Consider the following 23,338-nt stretch of genomic DNA (forward strand, 5'->3'; position numbering starts at 1 on the left):
ACACAGATGCGGCAGCAACCACAGTCAGTGGGTCCCACGGGTTGATAAACAACTGAAGAGTAGCAACAGCCATGTTAGCAAGTCATTGAATTACTCATTGACGGCTGCAGTCACCAGAAATCTCAGTGAAGGACCCACACACCAATGAATCCTGTCAGTGCTATTGAAGAAAAGATTATTTTGCAATCTTGGCAGTGCCTGAAAAGGAGTTTGACCACTTAATACTACATGTGGAAAGAAGACAGTATTCCAAAGAAAATTGCTTTAAAACATTTTATTTATTCTTTGAAACTAACATGCAATCTTTACTTCAATCAATGAAAAATAGTGATATCAAAATATTACAAAGTGATTTGACATACATATCCCATGTATCAAATGTTAAATGAAGTCTTTAAACTTTAAGCAATTGAGATTGAGATTACTAAAGAGGAAGGAACTGTGAAATTTTTCAACTTAAGATTTTATTTTTTAAAACTTTTTAATATTTATTTACTTTTGAGAAAGAGAAAGAGAGAGACAGAGTGTAGGTGGGGGAGGGGCAGAGAGAGAGGAAGACACAGAATCTGAAGCAGGCTCCAGGTTCCAAGCTGTTCAGCACAGAACCTGACACAGGGCTCGAACCCATGAACTTCGAGATCATGACCTGAGCTGAGGTCAGTCGCTTAACTGACTGAGCCACCCAGGTGCCCCAGCAAACTTATCATTTTAAGAGATGCTTTCTTCCCCAGAATTCTTAGAGCTCCAGTATCTGTAGCAGCTACGAGTCGGTAGGTCTGAAATACTGGTTTGAGATTATATTGCTAATTTTTGTGCTACTTAAAAACATATCATGATTATGTCTAAAGATCATTGTGGATTTGTTATATCAGATTAGATGATTAATCCATTTGAAAATAATGCAACATAATAGCCAATTTGCAGGAAATGTTAAATGAGCTAAAACGTGATTTAATGGGGGGTGTCCTTCTTTAACGTGATTTATTACAGTATTCCCAACTGCATATCTAAGTGAAGAGCGTTTCAGTGCAGTGGAACAATTCCTGCAAAAGCAACAAAATGTAATGGAACATTTGAAATTTCTTTTACCAGAATCAGAACCTCATTAAGTTTCATCAATTAATTTTAAAAAAAACACATTTCAGATTAGCACCATCTGTTTTAGCTTGGGCCTCACCAAAAGCGGACCTGGAGACAGTTTCAGGTTGTCTGGATGCCGTCCTAGGGAAGACCAGCGGGAGAGTGGTGAGTGAGCCGAGAAAGGAAGCCTGGAAGCCAGTAGAGACGGATTATCCAACTGCAGGAAGCAGAGCCAGTGCCCCCAGGTCATCCCGCCAGAGCAGAGGGGGCTGGGGTACTGAGCCCGGATCCTGTCACCCCCTCCCAGCTCTCTGCAAGCTGTGCGGGTTCTCCCCACGTGCAGGCCACCATGTGAGCTTGTGGGGACAGGGCAAGCCTCTGTGGGTTTCAGGTGTTCATGGCACAATGACAAGGAACTCCGCTGAGGAATTCGCATATGAAAGTTAAGCTGTGGGGCTTTATTTGGGAAATGATAGGGCTGGTTTGCCGTGCTGCCCGCCCCCCCCCCCAGCGTCTTCCTCCAGGACCCACCCCAGTCCACCACCTTATTTCTCTAGAGCTTTTTCTTTTTCAGATTTGTCTGTGTTTTCCATCATGTATCAAAGGCTGTGGTCTCCTGGATCTAAGTCCTAGAGATGGAGCTCATGCCCTAACATGTGGTGGCATTTCAGAACAGCAGATCAGTTTTCTGTCCGGCTTCATCACTACCCCTTCCAAGCCAACACAGGAAAGTATTTTTAAATCATTCATATAGAACCTGTCACATTTGTGAGACAAGCACACGTCCTCGTCTTCTCCACCCAGACCATCTGCTCTTTGTCAGGAGCTAGGTTAAGGTTACCTCCCTTTCTTGTGTCCGTATAAACATATCTGGTCTGTAGCAGACATGGACTTGCCTGTCCTGCACTAGCTTTTATTCTGCTGTGCTTCCTTCTGCCCTTTCATTTTTCTGTACATCCTGTGTGGCATCGTTTCTCATCTCCCTACTTTCTTTTAAAAAAATTTTTTAATGTTTATTTTTGAAGGAGAAAGAGACAGAGTGTGAGCAGGAGAAGGGCAGAAAGAGAAAGAGACACAGAATCCAAAGGGGCTCCAGACTGAGCTGTCAGTACAGAGTCCCAGGTGGGGTTTGAACCCACAAGCCATGAGATCGTGACCTGAGCCAAAGTCAGACGCTCAACTGACTGAGCTCCCCAGGCGCCCCTCTCCTTCCTGCTCTATATTGTACAAACTAACATATTTATAGGTGGATGCAAGCTATCCTTGCACCCCAACGCCTACAGATCAAAATATGTATTATTTCATTATAAATTTCTTTCCTTTGGTTCTTTATATCACCATGAGGGTGTTATAATGATTATTAAAATTATGTGTAGCATATTTTCCTTGAGTTTCATTAAGGATATTAAAGGCAAAATTGCAGAATATTTGTTATAAAAGTGAGGGTTGGGCCACTTAGGATTGAGAGCCATTGTGCTAGATGGACGCCATTTATGCTGTGCATGCGTCTGACAGAAGGTAGTTAGGTTTTGAATAGTCTAATGTGAATATACATAATGCAGTCTTAGGTCATCTTCAAAATTATACATCAGATTACATTACATATAAGACCTCGTCTTATACCTTGTTTTTAGGTATATTACATAACAGGAGACACAGAAGGTTAGAATATTCATAGTTGTACACATATAGGATTATTCTGTTCCTAAATTTCAGAAAATAAACTGGAAATATAAAGCAAAGCACTAAAAGCTAATTGACTACCAGATATCAGATGCCACTTCTTAATTTTGGTTGATTTTAGCCCTTCTAATTTTTATGGAAAACTAAGTTCAGGGCTCTCTTTTATCTACATCTTCAACTCTCTCAGAGTTATTAGTTGAATTGTGTAACCAAAAAAAAGTACATTGAATTCCTACCCCTAGTAACTCAGAAGGTGACCTTATTAGCAAATTGAGTCACTGCAGACGTAACCTGTTTGACGAGGTCATTAGGAGCAGGATAGGACCCTATCCAGTGTGACTTCTCTCTTTATACGGAGAGACTCATGCAGACCCAGGGACGATGCCATGTGGTAACGGAAGCAGCGGTCGAAGAGCCGGCTCTGCAAGCCAAGAGCACCCAGGGTGGCCAGCAAAACCCCGGAAGCCGGACCGGCGAGGGAGGGCCCGGGCTGCACGCGCCGGCGGCGGGGACGCGGCCCTGCCGACTCCTGGATTCCGACTGGTCGCCTCTCGGTCTGTGAGGCACTAACGTCCGGTTGTCCGGAGCCACCCAGTTTGTGGGCTTTTCTCTAACAGTCCCAGGCAACACTCCGCTTTTCTCTTTAATTCATATTTTAGAATTTCTTCTTTCATCTGTGATTCACCTGTTTTCCTTTGCACTTTCTTAATTTCCACTGAGGTAAAAGCTATGCTGCGATTTTACATCTGTGCCGCCAGCACAGGGACTCAGTTCGTCATGTTATTTATAGCAACACCATTGCCCAAAGATGACCATTTCTTTGATCTCTTATGCCATATATATGGTGTTAAGATCAGGAACCAAAACCTGCATCGATACAATCTTTCCGCCCATGACTCCACCAAGTCTAAAATTGCTTCAAGTTCAGGTTATGCAACATTCAAGGAGAAACTGTCACTCCCTCCCTCACCTGGCTCCAACCTCCCCCCTTCCCCTGTACCCATCTCTTTCATAGTCATGACTCATCTTGAACTCCGTGCAGATGAAGCTGTGGTCCAGTCACTAGGACCAATTCTGATGTCAGGTAAGAGAGATTTGAGAGGTTCCCGTCCACTTCTCCGTGATGGGGCTGAATTCCATTCATTTGGGCTCCTTGCTGCACCTGGGGCACTGCATTCCTTTATCAGAGCAGGGACACATACTTTGTGGTCACTGTGTGACTGCCTGTCCTCTTCACACAACTGCAAGTAGTTGCAGTGCCAGTGTTTCTGTTGTTTCCCGAAGGCTTTGCACAGCGATTGGCACACAGTAGGGCTTCAATATATTCAACTGGATGAGATGAATGAGGGGAAGGAAGCATGGAGCCACACTTGCTCCTTACTTACTTCTGACAAGTGGATGGGCTTCAGGTTGTCCCTATCCAGCATCTACCTCACACCCCAATGAATGGGTAGTGCACACAAGTAGGAACAAAGGATTTCCAAAACCATTGCAAGATGAGTCATGTTCTGGATCTCCTGGCTGGCTCAGTCAGAAGAGCATGAGACTCTTGATCTCAGGGTCATGAGTTCAAGTCCCATGTTGGATGTAGAGATTACCAAAAATAAATAAATACATTAAAAAAAGATAAATTATGTTCTAGGAAAATCTCAGAACCTCTACTGGTAGAGCCGTGTTAATAAGGGGCTTTAACATTTCCCTTGACGTTGGTTCAGAGATATTGTGTATGATAGAAACCGAGGTTGGTTATAAGCTTAAAGAAACGTGATTGTCCCAATTTGGCAATTATTTATGTCCTTATGGACATAAACATGGGATTGGAATATTTATTTATAAGGAATTATTCAGCAATGAGGACCCTACCGATGGCCAAAAAGATATAAGAGAATAACAAGCTGAGTTTTCTGAACCAGCAGATAGTGGTCTGTCCACACGTGCAGGCCAAGAAGGTTCTGCCCTGTGCCACAGGCCAGGCCGACTGGGCCTTAGACTCTGCATGAGCAAGTCTGCCTCCGAGGAGGAGGAACGCTCATCAGAGTGGGCAGATCCTGACACCAAGCCTGGATGATCCCTACAACCCCATGTCCCTCCAGGCTGAGTGTCCTTCAATAAACCCCGCTTCTGCGCTCCTGCACTCTCCCAGTGCAACACGCCCAGTGCTCATTAAGACACGGTCCTGGCGCCCCTATTTTATTCCCTTCCAGTTCCTCTGCGTAGTGTCCTTAACCAGACCGGTGCCACCAGCCTCCTAATGGCTAGAACATCTGTTCAGCATCCTCCTGATTTGTTAGTCATCTCAGAAGTGAGTTTTTCAAACACCTTTTGCCTTCTTTTCTCCAGACTAAATATTTCTGTAACTTTTCAACCCTTTGATTATTTTTGTTCTTTTTTTTGAATTCTTGCCAATTTTCCATATATTCTTACACACAGAGCTTAAAAAGTATGTGTGACTCTATGTACAAAACAGAGGCATAAAATGTCAATGATCATGACATCTTTGTGGTGAAAACTGACAAGGTCTAATTTCTTATTCCAGACTTCCTAAAGGAAAGGAAAAGAGATTCTAACACAAACTGCTAATAAACCATAGATCTGTAAGATCTATAGCTCTATGAGGAAAATAATCCACATGAATCCTTAGGATAAAAGGTATCATTTTAAAACTTATTTCATACTATCACTCAGCCATCGAAAAGAGTGAAATCTTGCTGTTTGCAATGACGTGGATGGAACTAGAGTGTATTATGCTAAGCGAAGTAAGTCAGTCAGGAAAAGACAAATACCACATATCCACTCATATGTGGAATTTAAGAAAGGAAACAATGAACATAGGGGAAGGGAAGTAAAAATAAAATAAGACAAAAACAGCAAGGGAGGCAAACCATAAGAGAGACTCCACTCTGGAGAGCAAACTGCGGGCTGTCGGAGGAGAGGTGGGGGGATGGGTTCAAGGGGTGACGGACATTAAGGAAGGCACTTGTGATGAGCACTGGGTGTTCAGGGATGAATCACTAAGTTCTCCCCCTGAAACAAATAGTGCACTATATGTTAACTAACTTGAATTTAAATAAAATCTTGAAAGAAAAAAACAATAAAGAAAAATAAAACATTATTTCAAGCTAACTAATAGAACAACTTTTTATTTCTCGTAGTTTATATAAATTCTAGCTAGCAGTCCATCATGCCAAACATGGAAAGATCAGGGCCTTTTATCAATAATTCTATTTAAAAGAAATTATTTGAGGGCACCTGGGTGGCTCAGTCACTTAAGCCTCCAACTTCGGCTCAGGTCAGGATCTCCTGGTTTATGGATTCAAGCCCCGCATCAAGCTCTGTGCTGACAGCTCAGAGCCTGGAGCCTGCTTCAGACTCTGTGTCCCCCTCTCTCTCTCTGCTCCTCTGCCACTCATGTTCTGTCTCTCTCTCAAAAATAAACATTTAAAAACATGATTTGTATACTGTTACCATATGTTGTACATTATCATCTTAAAATGTGAACACAAATATGTTACATACATAAAATCAAAATAGGTAATTATGTCTTCGTTGTTTTTTATGGCACGTCGATATACTGTAGTTGTTGAGCGACTCTAGGTATTTGTTCCAGTTCTCGGGAGAGCTGGGGCGGTGCGTGCAGCCGGGAAGCGCCCAGAGCCTGAGGTCTGGCCTCGTATCTCACTCTGTATCAACTAAGTGCACATCCCCTGAACGGCTCCTGAAGGCCCTTCCTTTCCTCATCTGTACTGGGGAGCGATGGCAGTAATAATACCTGCCTCTAGGGGTCTTCTGAGCATTAAATAACTTAATACATTGAAAACAGCAAGTTAAGCATCCAACTTCTGCTCAGGTCATCACCTAGATGTTCGTGAGTTTGAGCACCCCCCCCCCCCCCCCTTCCCCGTCTAGCTGACAGCTCAGAGCCTGGAGCCTGCTTCGGATTCTGTGTCTCTCTCTCTCTCTGCCTCTCCCCTGCTCATACATTGCCTCTCTTTCTCTCTCAAAAATATGTTAACATTTTTAAAAAGCTAAAAATGACACCACCACCACGTAGGACAGGTCCTGCCCTTGGTAAGCTCTTGCAATTATTATCATGATCATTTCCGTAATTATACTCTGAACATTGGCACGGAGGTTAGAACGGTTCTCAACATTGAGCCTATTTGTGCCAGAATTCTCATGAGACAGCTCGTTCCTAAAGCCGTAATTAGCAATGAAGAATCAGAACAGTGTGATCCGCCATTTGATGAAGGTCCCAGGAATGCGGTTTCCGGCTTGGCTGCTCTCTCCGTGGTGTTCCCAGGGTGCGCTAAGGGCTAACAGAGGGAAGGAGAGTTCCCCTCCTCCTCCTCCTCCTCCTCCTCCTCCCCCTCCTCCTCCTCCTCCTCCTCCTCCTCCTCCTCCTCCTCCTCCTCCTCCCCCCCCTCCAGGACCCCTCTCTGGTCTCTTTATCTCTGCAGCATCTCTCACTGGCCTCAGATCCAAAGGATGCCTCAAACGTCCACAGGGGCCTCATGTAGGGAAGCAGGCTGGGCATAAGCAATCAACGGGCACACCTAGCTTGCACGCTAATCACACAGTAATATTCTCCCACTGACACAAAAGAAAGTACTTTTTCCAAGTGTTCAAAAACACAGGATCAGTTGGTTAAGCATCTGACTTCAGCTCAAGTCATGATCTCACCATTCATGAGTTCGAGTCCTGCATCGGGTGAGTTCGCCCTCTGCTTCAGGTGAGCCCCCGCTTCTCCCTCCCCCACTCTTTCTCTCTCGTTGCCCTCTGATCACTTGTACACACACACACACACACACACACACACACTCTTTCTCAAAAAATGAAATAAAAATTTAAAAAAAACCACACAGGCTTACTTGATTTGTCTTTCCTCTTCCCTCTTTTGATAGTGACCCAGATACAGAGAACTGTTTTTGGTTGGTTGGTTGTTTTCATAAAAAAGAAAGTTGACAAAACAGGCATCTCATAGCAGCCTGCGCGGAGTTAGGAGCCAGAAGGAGAGGTAGAGAGCGTGTTGACGTGAGCAGCACATGTCCCATCCAAAGAGCTGAGGATTCCTAAGCTCTGCTTGGGACGCCATGAGGGAATGGGGAAAAGGGAAATGCAGCCCGGAGTTTCAGACCTTAATAAAGAATTTCCCAATTGTTAGACATTGGCTCACATTAATATATGTAGACAGATCAAAATAATGCTGCGGAAAGGCCACACATGCCACAGGTCGCCTCCGCAGTGCCCGGGGGGCCATTCCTGTTGTAAATTGGGCGTGGTATCAGCGGTGACCTTGGAGTCGGGCAGCATGGTGGCATGGGTCCAAACCACAGTCAGCAAGGGCTCTCTATATCTCTGAGCAGAGAGTCTCTAAGACACATTTTCAGACATTAGTGGGCACAAAACCAATGGAATACCTGCTTACAATCAGAGTCCTGAGGCTCATTACTTGAGATTCTGAGGGGAGGCCCAGGAATTTGCATTAAAAAAAAACAAAATTTTTAGTAGTCTTCATTTTTTGGAACAGCTTTAGATTTGCAGAAAAATTGAGAAGATAGTACAAAGAATTCCCATAACCCCTACAGCCCGTTTCCCTGTCATTAGCGTCTTACATTACTCTGGTCTGTTTGTGGCAAACTAATATTGATACATTATATGAACTAAAGGCCATACTTTATTAAGATTTCCTTAGTTTTTACCTCTTGCCCTTTTTCCATTCCAGGATCCTATCCAGGTGGCCCATTACATTTAGTTGTCATGTCTCTTTAGGCTTTTCTTGACTGTGACAGGTTTGTTGGGTTTTTTTTTAATCTTATTTATTTTTTAGAGAGTGAGGAGACACAGAATCTGAAGCAGGCTTCAGGCTCTGAGCTGTCAGCACAGAGCCCGACACGGGGCTCAAATCCATGAACCATGAGACCATAACCTGAGCCAAAGTCGGACACTTAACTGACCGAGCCACCCAGGCGCCCCTTGACCATGACGATTTGATGACTTTCTTTGTTTTCTTGGCAATTTTGAGGACTATTGGTCAAGAAGCCTGCAGGGTATTATATCTTTATTAGAACCTGTCTGGTGTTTTTCTCATGGTAAGATGGAAGTTATAGATTGTTGAGGAAAATACCCCAAAGGCAAAATGCTGTTTTCATCACACAGTATCAAGTATACATGCTATCAGTCTGGCTCATCACTGCTCTTGTTGACCTTGATCACCTGGTTGAGGTCATACTAGTCAGGCTTCTCCACTGTAAAATTACCTGCCGCCCCTTTCATACTGTCCTTTCTGGAAGGAAGTCCCTATGGGCAGCCCACACTAGATCAGGCAGTTCTGTTCCACCCTCTGAAGATGTAGTGTGTACATAAACTACTTGGAATTCTTCTGCAAGGGAGATTTGTCTTTTCTCCCAAATTTATTTATTCAACCATTTGTTTACATCAGTATAGACTCATGGAAATGTATTTCATACTTCCGGTCATAACCCAATACTACTTTGTTTTCTTGCTCAAATTATTTCAACTTCGGCCCCGGGAAGCTTTGGCTCCCATGTCCCTTGGATATCCTCCAGTTGGTTTTGAGTCAGCACTTTTAAAAACCTCCCGAGTGACTCCGGTGCGGGGGGTCCAAGGACGGCCCGCTTGGCCCCAGGATGTGTCATGACCTCTGCTCCCCGCAGAACCCCACCCACTCACTGACTCCTGCAGCAAGCAGTAAAGAACAACCCCTCCATCTACCGTACCCATTCAACAAACACCTACTAATGTCCTCTCCCTGCCTCCTCCCTGCCTGGCCCTGTGCTAGATTCTGGAAATGCAGAGCGTGTCTGGGAACTCAGACTTGGGTAGCCACGCTCTGGGGGAAATATGGATGTGGTTGTCAAGAGAGAGGACAAGAGTATCAGCCAACCTCTCACCTGTCCTCAGCTTCCCAGAGAGCTTTGCCATAGAAAAGAGCATATTAAGAATTGAGAGCAGAATAGGGGACATTGGAGGGGTTGGGCTCAAAAGCACCTATGAAAGATTTGGAACTAAACAGAAAGAAGATGCTTTATCCTCTGACACTGGGAAAAGGGAAATTGGCTCTAGAAATTTTTAAATTGGTTGGTGTTGGAGGAGGCACGTTTAAGGTCACCTCACCAGCTTTAATTTTCTGGAGGAAGCAGGAGGCCGGGTCCTCCTTACTAGAGGGAGGGGTCTAGAAACACGGGGCCCGGAAGACATTAAAGTTTTGAAATCTTGGTTGTGCAGAGGTGGGGGGGAGGGCGGTGCATCGGTTGCAATCCAGTCAGAAGACAAAACCATAGCAATAATGAAAAGAGGGAATGAAATATAGACTTGCTAAGCTACTCCAGGACAACTCCGAGCTCACAGAGGTGGGAGCCACCACCTCCCCTCTCGGGCTACACAAACCAAGGAAAGTGGTTGGAGTGACTAAAACCTTACCACCTAGAGGAGTGCTCCCAGCCCTCAGAGAAGGGTGTACTGGCCGGTTGGTGATGGTCAGGAGCAATAAACCTGCCTCTGCACGTGTTGGAGCCCCTGGAAACCGGATTCGTCTGCTCCTACCGGAAGGCAGTGCCCCTTGTCGTTGGAGAGGCCTTTGCTGGGGAGTCACAAGCAGAAAGGAGGTCACAGGGCCCTCCTTCTTCCCTAGTCTTGCAGCCCTCCCGCAGCACCTCTAGCTGGTAGAGCCCAATGTGTGGTTTGCAGGGTCTCAGCCTAGCATCATGAAGCCACGTGGAGAGGCATGGGTTTGGAACTGAGAGGCAGTGACCGTCATGGGCCACCTCTCAACCATGTGAAGGACATTTAGAGACTATATACTTGTGGGTCTTACCCTGGCTGAATTTCTCTGCTCCCTTGTCCGCAAATCACCTCTTGTTCTCCTAGGCCTTTTTCCATATTGGAGGTTTCTTTTCTTTCCAGGGGTCAACCACTGATTCCTTTGGTTGTAAAACCTCTTCCAGAATAGCCCTGGTGGGCCATCTGGTTCAAAAGGAACCAAAAGTCTATCCCATTGACCCAACAAGTGGATAAACAAAATGCAGTATATACACGTCATGTATTATTATTATAATAATTCAGCCTTAAAAATGAGGAACTTCTCACACATGTTACAACATGAATGAACCACGAGAACATACATAAGCCAGTTATTAAAAAAAAGACTGTTTATATGACTTCTCTAGAGTAGTCAAATTTATAGAGACAGAAAATAGAATGTGGTTGCCAGGGGCAGCCAGGAGGGGAAATGGGAAGTTATTGTTGAATGGGTACAGAGTTTCAGTTTTGCAAGATGCAAAATGTTCTGTGGGGGGTGCCTGAGTGGCTCAGTCAGTTAAGCCCCAACTCTTAGGAGTTCATGAGTTCAAGCCCAGCATCCGGCTCTGTGCTGGCAATGTGGAGCCTGCTTGGGATTCTCTTTCTCTCTCTCTTTCTCTCTGCCCTTCCCCTGGATTGCACTCTCTCTCTCTCTTTCTTTGTCTCAAAATAAATAAACTTAAAAAAAAGCAAAATGTTTGCAGATGGATGTTGGTGATGAATGTACTTTATGCCATGGAACGTACACTTAAACATGATTAAGGTGGTGAATTTTGTATTATGTGTATTTGACCACCGTGGAATATGTTTTAAAAGGGCCAAAAACAAGGTTAAGGCGGGAAGGGAATGGGTAGGTGGCCCCTGGCCTGGTGTGTCATGTGTCTACTTGGTGATTCATTCCTCAACTCAACTTTGTGAACAGCATTTTCCAGGCCTCGCCCCGGAGTTCCAGCGAGCCTGTGTCCCCATCTGCCCTGCTGCACACGTACCCCCCGAGATGCACGCGTGCAGAGGGACCCCTCCCCCGCAACAGTGGATGGTAATTATAGCTGATACTAACCCAGTGTTTACAATATGCCAGTCACATGCGTTAACCAGAACACACTTCCGTTTTAAACTCTGTTCTCATCTCCCTATTACTGATGAGGACACGAAAACTCTGACAGGTTGTGACCAGCTTTAGGTCACCTAACCGCTGCGTGGAGAAGCCAGGACTGCTCCAGGCTCTTAGACGAAGCCTGTGCCCTAATCGCTGTACTCTACCGCCCCCTAGTGGACCCTGGTCTCTTCTTGTCTCCCCAACACTGTGCTGGGGCCCGAGCACCCTTTCTCTCCCACTGGGTGACAGCATTTCACAGTAGTTATTTTATGCTTCCGGCGCGCTGTAGGGACCCCGGGCACGCCCCTCCTTTCGGCCCTGGCACCCCGCTGGCAAGTGGCAGCAGTGGCTGAGTGAGGCTGCAGGCTTGGTGAGGCTTTCCAGGTCCTCACCTCTCGAACAGCGCTGCTGGCTTCCAAGACTTGTGGGGGGATTGTCGTGTGTTGGTTCCAAGTTTCCATCACTCCCTGCAGGAACCTGTCTGAGAGATTTTAGAGTTTTCCTAAGCCTCTCTGGTTGTACTGATCCTTGGAACTGTAAAGAAACTCCTGGATTGGGGTGCCTGGCTCTTGATCTCGGGATGGTGAGTTTGGGCAGCACAAGGGGTGTAAAGATTACTTGCACAAACAAAACTTAAAAAAAAAAAAAAGAAAGAAACTCCTGGAATTCTGTATCCCAGCCATACAAAGTGTTTTCAAACCCACAACTCCCCAAGCTCCTCTCCTGATCTGAGTGGTCTGTGTGGGATTGCGTGGGGGATCTATCCCTGAAGAAACACCTTTTCCATGCCACACAGGCCACTGTTGGGTGCCTTCAGGATTTCCGGCAGGTAAGTCCAGGCATCTTGGGTGCCCCTGATATCTCTTGCTGTTGGATACAGGATTCGATTGAGGTTCGTTCACACATTGCATTTGGTTGTGATGTTTGTTTAGTCTTTTTTAATCCAGAATAATTCTCCACCTTATTGTGTATTGTTTAGTCTTGCAGAACTTTCTGGAAGAGTTCAGGTGAGTTGTTTTACATTGTCTCCTAGCTGGAATTTGTCAACTAGTTTCTTCATGATCGGATTCCATTTAAGTTTTTTTGGGCATGATTACTTTGTAGATGACATTTTGTACTTATTGCTCCCATCACAAGGCACAAAAACCTCATTTGAGAATTGCACACTTGATAATTATATAGTGACAGTGTGTCACGTGGTGGGCTGAGAACTCTGCTGTGCAATGAATATGCATGGGTGCCGCTGATATGACTGCGAAGTGACAAATTGAAAAAAACAGAATGGCAGGCTTATCACTTAGAAATAGGTTTGGCTACACGCAACAGAAAATTCAGCTCAGGGTGGCTACCAAATCGAGGTTTTGGATTTGTTTTTGATTTTGATTTTGTTTTTTGGCCAACTGCAAGTCCAGAGCTGATATGATAGCTTCACCATGTTCGGGATCTCTCTCTTCCTCTCTCTCTTTCTCTCTGCTCTCATTAGGGGGTCGCTTTGGTTTCCAGGGATCCAAGATGGCTTCTACCCCTCAGACATTCCTTCTAGGCAGGAAGCAGAAAAGGGACATACCTACTGATTCTGCTTTCCTTTGAAGGAGATTTCCCCACAGCAGCACCCAGTGATTCTGCTCACATCTCATTGGGTAGCACTGTGTCACATCGTCAAGCTAATACGCAAGGTTGTCAGGGAACACTGTGACTTGGGGCTGAGCCGGCTCTGTTAGTGAGGCAGAAGGGGAAAATGGCTACGAGGTAGGCACTGGCAGTCTTTGCCGTGGAGGATAACAAAGATATTTAATGGCTGGAGAGACAGTGACACAGATTAAACACGAGACTTGAAAAGTTCCTACCGACCTCGGGAAATCCTGAGTGTTCTGAAGCCATGGTAACAAGTAGCCACCAGACCTGGTTTTATATCCACTCAATCGATCAATGACAGCGTGCCTTGATGAACGTGCGTTTACAAGCTAACCAATTAGTTCAACCCCTATCTTATGAAAATAAGCCAATCAGAGGTGGACTCATTTTCATAAACACACTTGAGTGCCAACCAATCAATAATACCTCAGCTAGCAACCACACTTCACTTCTCCGGATGATGGTAACCCACTTATGCCTCCTGACGTCTCCCTATCCCTGAGCTCGTGTTCCCAAAACCATATGTAAGTCAACACTTTACTCCGCACAGGGAGACCGGGCCTCGCCAGCATACCCCTCCCTTGTTATATCAGCAATGAATTGAGCTTAGTTTTCTTACTTCAGATATTAAGGGTGGTCCTGTCACCATAAAACCAGAATCATGCTTTTTAATTTGTTTGTATCCTCCACGGAGGACTCATTCCCCAAGCAGAGCCTCCCCACATCTCCATCCATAGCCTTAGTGGATAAGGCCCTAAAGCATCTGGAGATGTCTGCATGCATCGAGCAACAGAGGGAGATGGAGAAGGGTAAAACCCTGACCCAGAGCGCCTCGCATTGGGGAATCCAGAAGTTGGCACTTACAGGTGATCTGTCTAGAGAAGACCTCTTGAAATAGAGGAGAGAGGTGAATCCTAGCTGAACAGTTTAAGGCAGGAGTAGTCACGCTACGGGCTGGGGGCCAGTCTGCTCCCTCCGACCCGCCTGCACCCCACCCCTGGCCTTGTATTTAATATTTTTATTAATTTTTTGACAGAGACAGAGACAGAGACAGAGAGAGACAGAGTGCAAGTGGGAGAGAGGCAGACACAGAATCTGAAGCAGGCTCCAGGCTCTGAGCTGTCAGTCCAGACCCCGATGAGGGGCTTGAACCCATGAACCACAAGATCAAAACTTGATCGGAAGTTATACACTTAACCGACTGACCTGAGTTAAATACAGGTGCCCCTGTATTAATGTTTTAAAATTATTACATTTGGGGGAAGGGGAATAACCTTTTTGTTGTTGTTGTAATGGTGGTCATAAACTATACCAAACATAAAATTTACATTTTAACTCTTTTTGTGTGTATAATTCCGTGGCATTACCTATGTTCACAATGTTGTGTAACAAATTCCACTATCCATTTCCAGACCTTTTCATTGTCCTCAACAGAAACTCTTATACCCATTAAACACTCTCTCTCCATTTCCTCCTCCCTCCAGGCCCTGGTACCACTGTCCTACTTTGTGTCTCTACACATTTGCCTATCTTAAGTACCTCAAATAAGTGGAATGACACAATATTTGTCTTTTTGTATCTGGCTAATGACCCTTAGCATATTTTCAAGATTTATCCATGTTTTAGCGTGTGTCAGGATTTCCTTCTTCAGGCTGAAGAATAGTCCGTTGTGTGGATATACCACATTTTGTTTATTCATTTACTGATGAACCTTTGAGTTGTTTTCACCTTTTGGCTATCGTATCGCTGCTATGAACATTTTGTACATGTGCAAGTGTAACGTCTTACATTTATAATCACAACTACATCATCTTCTCTCTCTTTTGCCTCTTGGCATTCCATGTCTAGAATAGTTAGTCTCTGGCCCTCTCTGGGCAAAGTCTGCCAAGTCCTAGTGTAAGGGACGGGCTCAGGACAGAGAGCCAGCCCAGCCGTGGTCCATTCACACTGGCTTGTTGAATGAGGTGGAGAGAAGAGCTGGTGTTTGGTGGGAATGAACGTGTGGGGTTCGTCCCTGTCTGTTAGGGCCGCCACAGCTAAGTACCGTGGCCTGGGGAACGTGAAACAACAAAGGATGATTTCCTCCCAGTTCTGGAAGCTGGAAGCCAAAGATGAAGAGGCCAGCAGGATTGGCTTCTGCTAGGGCCTCCCTCTTTGGTTTGTTGATGACTGTTTTGTCCCTGTATCTTCCCTGTGTGTACCCGTGTTGTAATCTGTCCTCCGAAAGACGCAAAGCTTGAGGGGATTAGGACCTACCTTCATGACCTTATTCGGGCTTAATTACATCTTGAAAAGCCCTATCTCCAAATACAACCACTTTCTGAGCTCCTGGAGGTAGCACTTCAACCCAAGTATTGTGAGGGAACACAGTTTAGCCTGTAAACAGGCCCACGCTCCACGCAGGAAGTACCAGGCCTTTCAAAGACGAACACATTCTTGACTCAGTCTGGTAGTGATGATGTTGGAAGTGAGGAAAGACACAGATGTACTCCCACCCTCATAATTACTGGCTCAGAAACGAGGTAGGTCTGAGCCTGCTGGTGGAGAAAGCTCACTGCCATAAAGGTTTGCTGAGGACACGTGCAAAGGACTGCATTTTTGACAGAACATATTTTTTATAGAATTCCCTAGATTTTTTTCCTTGTGACAATAAAGAGTACCAAAAAAAAAAAAAAAAAAGAAAGGAAAGAAAACCCAGTTTAATTTTAGCAGCAATTAACCTGAATTCATGGAGGAGTGTTTTTGCCCCGCGGTGACCTGGCTCCGGCGAAGGTGTCCAATCCAGGTTTTCTGCCGGGAATTCTGCTCCCAGACCTTTCTCTGCCCCGAGAACATCACTGCCACCCTCACCCCTGTCCATCGCTCTCTCGTCTCTGTTCCAAAAAAATCACGACCAGAGGACACACTTTGGGGCCAAGACGTGACCCTGTCGCTCAGTGGAGGCGGCTGGGGCCAAACTCGTGTCACATTTTTCTTTCTTCTCTTTGGCTCAGAGGCAGAAAATACTACGGTTTCTGACCTATGACGTGAAAAAAAAAAAAAAACTGCCCATAGGTCCCTACACTTCAACTCCCCACTGACAGAACAAGAATAGACACTTTGAAATGTTTAGAACAAAACTTTTCACACGGACTGACCTTGTTTCCTTTTAGGACACTGGGGCGGGTTCCGGTCAGATGAACTTGAAGCAGCAGCGATAAAAGATGCAATTACCAGAACTGTAGTAAGACCTTTTGAAGTACCATAAACCCGGCAAATAGCTCCAGTGCTCTCAAAACTGGTTTGGAAAGTGTAGAATAGTTCATTTCAGGTAGTGGTTCTTAAAGAATCACTTAGAAGAAGTACTTAGCTCCAAACCAGATTTAAGTACAGTGGCTTAGATATTAAACATACAAGATTCAGGGGCGCCTGGTTGGCTCAGTCAGAAGAGCGTGCGACTCTTGATCTCCTGGTTATGAGTTCGAGCCCCGCATTGGGCATAGAGATTACATACCTACCTACCTACCAATAAACTTACAAAATCAAAATAAAAGATTCAGGAGCCAATGTATAATTTCAGACACCTCAGGCCATTAGCACACTGTTCATTCTACTTAGATGAGCAACGCTCTCCTTTCCTGAATATCCCCCAGGCTTTGTTTCCTGTAACTGCTGTTTTCAGCAGCATTTCTCATTTCCTTCTTTGGATATGTTTTCTCAGACCTTCCTTTTCTCACCAGTTTTTCCTAGCTGGGAACTCCTTTGCTTCTGTCAACGTTCACATTTTATATTGTCTCCTATTGGGACCTCGTATCCCCCATGGGAGGAAGTGCCAATGCCTCCAGAGGTTAGTCCTAGAACTAGAAACTGATCTAGGTCTAACCCATGGTGTGTGTGGCAGGGGGGTGGGGGAGGGGATGTCTCTCACCTTGTCAGGTGACTTTATTTAGTGCCCAGCATACAGTTTGGGTTTGTGCTCAGCAAGGTTAGATTCCGTTACTGCAGAGACAGGCTGGACCTAGCAAGACATTAGTGGGGTTCAGCAGAGAGGAACAGGTAACTAAACGCGCCAAATATCAGGAATATAAATACAGTCTGTCTTAGAAATAATCTCTAGGGTGCCTGCGTGTTTCGGTCAAATAAGCGTCTGACTCTTGATTTCGGCTCAGGTCATGATCTCATGGTTTCTTGGGTTTGAGCCCTACATCGGGCTCCACACTGAGCATGAAGCCTGCATGGGATTCTCTCTCTCTGCCCCTCCTCCACTCACTCTCTCTCAAAATAAATAAATAAACTTAAAAAAAATTAGAAAAAAGATCATGTTCTATTTTCATGCATGAAGACTGCTACCCACTCAGCCTTGGTACTACTGTTAATCAATAATATGAATATACAATTCTCAATATACACTCTCATTGAAGGCCAACTCCTTCACTTTTGAACTGTACCTCATCATCTGTCAATTATTCAAGAATAGATGTGGTTCTTAATAGTCTCTCCTGAAATAACTATTTTCACTTCTTTTTTTTTTAATGTTTATTTATTTTTGAGAGAGAGAAACAGAGAGAAACAGCATGAATGGGGGAGGGGCAGAGGGAGAGGGAGACACAGAATCTGAAGACAGGCTCCAGGCTCTGAGCTGTCAGAACAGAGCCCCACGCAGGGCTCAAACTCACAAACCGTGAGATCATGACCTGGGCCAAAGCTGGACGCTTAACCAACTGAGCCACCCAGGTGCCCCCATTTTCACTTCTTATTAGATGCTTTAAAAATATTTTGTCCAAGAATATGTATCTTTTTATTCTCCTGCTTTCCCACCATTTTTCTTTTCCCCATGACAAAGAATCTCAGACTGGCCGCTACTTGCTGTGCCCATTTCTTCTCCCCTCCTCTCTTCAGTCCCTTCTGGGCGCACTTTTGACCCATGACTCATGGGAACTGTGCTCAGTCAAGTCATTAGCAACATCTACGTGGCAAGATCCACTAGTCCTGTGTCCTTAGTACAGTTGACCTCTTGGCAACTTTGGACATTCATTCCCATCTTCCTTTAAAAAAAAAAATTATCGGGGCTCGTGGGTGGCTCAGTCGGTTAAGCATCCGACTTTGGCTTAGTTCATGATCTCACGGTTTGTAGGTTCGAGCCCCATGTCGGGCTCTGTGCTGACAGCTCAGAGTCTGGAACCTGCTTCAGATTCTGTGTCTCCCTCTCTCTCTGCCCCTGCCCTGCTCATACTCTCTCTCTCTCAAATAAACAAAACATTAAAAAAAACAATTGTGCTAACAAAATAAAAATAAAAATTGAAAAAATAATTATCATGACACTCTCCATGCATTCAGAAAATATAAGGATTACTATAACACACACCAGTGTACCCATTGGTCAGCTTCAAAAGTAGAACGTTTCCACTAGAAGCTCCTGTGTGTCTTTCTCTGGTTGCTTGTCCCTTCCTACCCTCTGAATGTGACTACTCTCCTTTTGGGGTTATTATTCCCTTGCTATCCTATATTGTTTCGCTGCATACATAGATCTCTAAGAATGTACTAGTTTTAGTTTTATGAACTTTACATAAATGGCAACTTAGCACACATATTTTTGTGATAAGCTTTTTTCCCTCCTCATTGTTTTCATGAGATTTATTCATGATGCTACTTGTAGGCTTGTTACACTGCTATGCCATGTTCCTGCGCACACTGTATGAGTTATCTTTTGCTATGTGACAAATGACTCTACAATTTAGCAGCTCAAAACAAGAATAAACAGTTTCTGTAGGTCAGGAATTGAGGAGAATCTCAGCTGAGTTGTGCTAGTCCAGGATCTTTCATGAGGTTACAGTCAACATATTGGCTAAGTACTTAGCTCTCTGGAGGCCTGAGTGGGTGGAGAATTCATTTCCAACGTGGCTCACTGACAAGATTGAGGGCTGGGGCTGGCTGTTGGAAAGAGGCCTCAGCTCCTAGCCGTGTGGATATCCCCAGAGGGCTGCTTGAGTGTCCTTATAACATAGGAGCTGGCTTCCTCCAGAGAGAACGGACCAAGCAAGCAAGGGAGAAGCCACAATGACTCCTATGACCTAGCCTTGGATGCGATGCACCATCAATTCTGAAATATCCCATTGGTTATGTAGGTCAGCTCTAGTCTGTGTGGGAGGAGACCACAAAGAGTACATGAATACCAGGAAGAGATATTGGAGGTGCCCCAGAAGCTGGCTACCACAGTGACCATGCCAGAATCAACCTATTCTCTTGTTAATGCCATTAATGTTATTTCCATTATATTTTATTTTATTTGTTTGCTATTAGAAACTCAACTGGTATAATCATTCTTCTTCAGGATTTCTGGTGCACATGGGAAACACTTTCTCTAGAGAAACGCTGCTGGGCCATAGGGAATGTCTATCTTCAAATTTATTAGAAAATGCCAAATTGTTTCAAAACTGCCCCAAAGTAGTTATCAAGTTATACTCCCACCAGTAAATAATATTTCCCGTGCTCTATATCCTTGTCAATACTTAGTATCATTAAATTTTAAAATTTATGCCAGTCTTGGGGTTAAAAGGATATCTTTTGCAGATTAAAATTTGCATTATTCTATATCACTAATGAGGTTGAACATCTTTTCATATGTTTATTGCTTATTCAGGCTGCTGCTGCTGCTGCTGCTTCTTTTTCTTCTTTTAAAGTTTATTTATTCATTTTTGAGAGAGAGAGAGTGCAAGCAGGGAGGGGCAGAGAGAGGGAGACACAGAATCTGAAGCAGGCTCCAGGCTCTGAGCTGTCAGCACAGAGCCTGACACTCAGGGCTCGAACTCATGAGCTGTGAGATAATGACCTGAGCTGAAGTTGTATGCTTAACCGACTGAGCCACCCAGGTGCCCCTCCCCGCCCCATTCAGACTTCTTCTAATGAAAAATGCCTATTTATGTCATTGATCCTTTTTCCTATAGGTTATGTGTCAATGTCTTTGTAATCTGTAGGAATTTTTTAATATATTCTAAATTATTAAGAAGTTTTGGTGCTTATATTTACTGCAAGCATCTCCTCCCAGTTTATGCTTTGTCTTTTTACTTTTTAATATTGGTTTTCAATGAATAGAAATTTAAAGTTTATTCATTTTTCTCCTCTGCAGTATGTGTTATTTATGTCTTTTATTTTTAAGACATTCTTTCATTGCTGAGGTCATAAAAATATTTGTCTATACTTCCTTCAAAAAGTTTTTAAGGTTTGCTTTTCACAAGTAGGCTCCATACCCAGCATAGAGCCCAACGCCGGTCTTGAACTCACAACCCTGAGACCAAGACCTGAGCTGAGATCAAGAGTCAGACATTTAACCGACTCAGCCACCCAGGCCCCCACATGTAGATCTTTAATCCGAGTGGAACCTGTTTTTGTAGGTTAAGGGAGGTGGGAATTTGATTATAATATTTGTTTCTGTATAAATAACCACTTGCTCAAGCTTCTTTCTGAAAACACTTCCTTCACTTGGCTTTAGGGACATCACACACTCCCCATCTTCCTCCCACCTGCCTCATTGCTTCTTGGTCTTCATTGCTGGCTCTCCTTCCTCTTTGCACTCTCTAACTGATGGAGTGACCCGGGAGTGTCCCTCTCCTCTTGTCTATCTAAATTTCTCTCAGTATTCTCTCTCTGGATAATCTCATCCAAGTCCATGGCTATAACTAACATAGCCATGGATGCTGGACACTCCCAAGTGCCCATCCTCACCCTCTTCCTTCATATCTCCACATGGCTCACTCCTTCCCATCTCCCGGGGTTCCCATCAACATCACCTCCTCCAAGAGGCCTTCCTTGACCATACAAGGCAAAATATCATCACCTGTAACTCTCTATATACTTGCCTTGCTTTATTTTATATCAGCACATCATCAGTTACCTCCAGACCTTGTGTTGGAAATCTATCCGATACTGTCTGTCCAGCACTCAAGTATATATTTCATGGGCTCTGAATAGTTTGCTGATGCATCCAAACATCATCACTGTGTCTAGGCACAGTGCCTGGTGCATTACAGATGCACAATACACATTTATAGTAAAAGAAACAATGATAACCACTTAAAACAGCACCACATAGCCTGCGAGGATAGTTTGTATAGATCATGTTCTCCCAGCATCAATTTAATCCTCAGAGGGATGGTTTTCCTTATATCTGTGAATATCAGCAATAATCTCTCTTTCTTCAGAGGTATCTTAACGTTTTTTACTCAGAATGCTTAACGTTGTCCCCCGTTCTATGCATTATAGGGTGTGTGACTGTTACTGGGGGAGACTGAACCATAACATCTCGGCGATGACCTCAGGCCATGACAGCTGTCATTCAGCTTTTTCACGCACAAGGGATGTAGCTCGAAGAACGCCACAAGCAATTCTAATGAAGGTACCTTCAAAGGGGTTTGAATGTTAAATCTAAAAAAAGCCAGGATTATTAGATTAGGGGTTCTTAATAATTTATTTTCAGCCAGAATACAAGTCTGTGAGTGGCTCTGATTTTTATACAACCATAAACATTTTTGTTGGAAGCAAAATATTATAGCATTAGAATAATACTGCAGAACATTTTTATTCACCACAACTGCCAGAATCACATTCCACATTTGCACACAGGGTTACTGAGCCAGCCTGGGCTTCCCTTCAAAGCCCCTCCAGGAGATGTACAGACAATATCCAGACCGCTATCTTACGTTATTGCTAAGCCAGTAAATCTATGAAGCTAACCCATAAAAATACACGTGGCAAGTCTGAACCACCAGAGAAATTTACTCACTTACTGTCTATTGAGGGTTTTTGAACCTAATACGCAAGAATTTGGTCACTTTGGTCAAATTACCAGTGTGCACTCTGATTCATTCCACAGCACAAATAGAACGTATTCGTGCATCTCTCTCCCTGAGGACACAAAAAAGGAGCTTGAGGCTGATATTAAAATAGATTTCTCATTCTCTGAGAACTTAGTGGGCTGTTTCTATTATCGAAAGTTCTGGCACGGTGGGTCAGGCTCTCCTGGGTGCTGACAGCTCACAATTTCCAAGTGCACATTCAAGACAATGTGCGAAAGACTCTGCACTTTGCAGGGAGTGAGTGAAGCTCTGAGACCTGTTGACAGAGCTGTCAAAGGTGGGTGACAAGCTGTAAGACAGGGAGCCCTGAACAGTCACAGCTTATCGGCAACACAGCAGACCATCCTCACAGAAATCTCCGGCAGACGTGGTTGGACTGAATGACGCTAATGGACAGTGAAACAGACACTGAATCAAGAGGAGCAGCCTGCCTAGGGCGCTAAAGAAGCACAACACGAATCTTAAATAAATTCAAAAACAGCAACTGTGTCTAGTGGTCTGGACATTCAGGGTTCGGAAACGAGATACAAGTCACCTGGAAAGTCTCAGGAGTGACTTCGTCAGAGACATGACGGACATTAGTCAAGAGGGGCGCATGTAACTGCTGTAACATGCAATCGCCAAAGTTGATGGGCTTCAGCACAGAGGAGTCACAAACCATGGTGGGCAGGTGTGGCTAAGAAGCTCTGCTCCACATGGTCACTCAAGGACTCGGGTGACCCTATGTTCTGGAGCCCTAGAGTTCTCAGAAGCTTCTCTGCATCCAGCCAACAGACAAGGGGAGAGAGCCTCTTAGGGAATCTGAAGAGGGATTAGGGCCACATTCCACTGGCCAAGACAAGTTCCATGACCACCTCTAGACAGCAGGGGCTTGGGAAATGCTGTCTAGCTGTGTGACCAGGAAGGAGACGGTTAGAAGTGAGCACTAGCAGCCTGTGGTACAAACTTTTCAGGAAAAGAATAAAACTCAGTTTTGGAAACAAACTTGTTAAATTTGAGGGGAAAAAAAAGCACTGAACCTTAAAACAGATTCTATAAGAGGTCCTATATTGAATTCGAGTAATGCTGTCTGTTTTCAAAAATGTTCTTTGGGCCACCGCATTTAGAGTTTCCTTCAGAAGCAGCACAGCTTCTCTCACCTTTCTACCTTGTATAAGCCAGTCCTCAAAAGATTGAATTTATCCATCATATG

The 23,338-nt window shown here is 44.5% G+C and overlaps 1 long non-coding RNA gene across 1 annotated transcript; it reads right to left on the reverse strand.

Annotated features, from left to right (window-relative positions):
• Nucleotides 1-900: 900 nt before the first annotated feature.
• LOC115290450 lies at nucleotides 901-17,307 on the reverse strand. Its single transcript, XR_003908101.1, has 4 exons — nucleotides 17,223-17,307; nucleotides 16,453-16,592; nucleotides 1,178-1,221; nucleotides 901-1,043 (listed from the first exon to the last, which is right to left on the reverse strand). It is a non-coding gene; the product is annotated as an uncharacterized LOC115290450 (long non-coding RNA).
• Nucleotides 17,308-23,338: the final 6,031 nt, after the last annotated feature.

Source organism: Suricata suricatta, chromosome 4 (genome assembly GCF_006229205.1).
Source record: "Suricata suricatta isolate VVHF042 chromosome 4, meerkat_22Aug2017_6uvM2_HiC, whole genome shotgun sequence".
Classification (NCBI taxonomy): Eukaryota; Metazoa; Chordata; class Mammalia; order Carnivora; family Herpestidae; genus Suricata; species Suricata suricatta.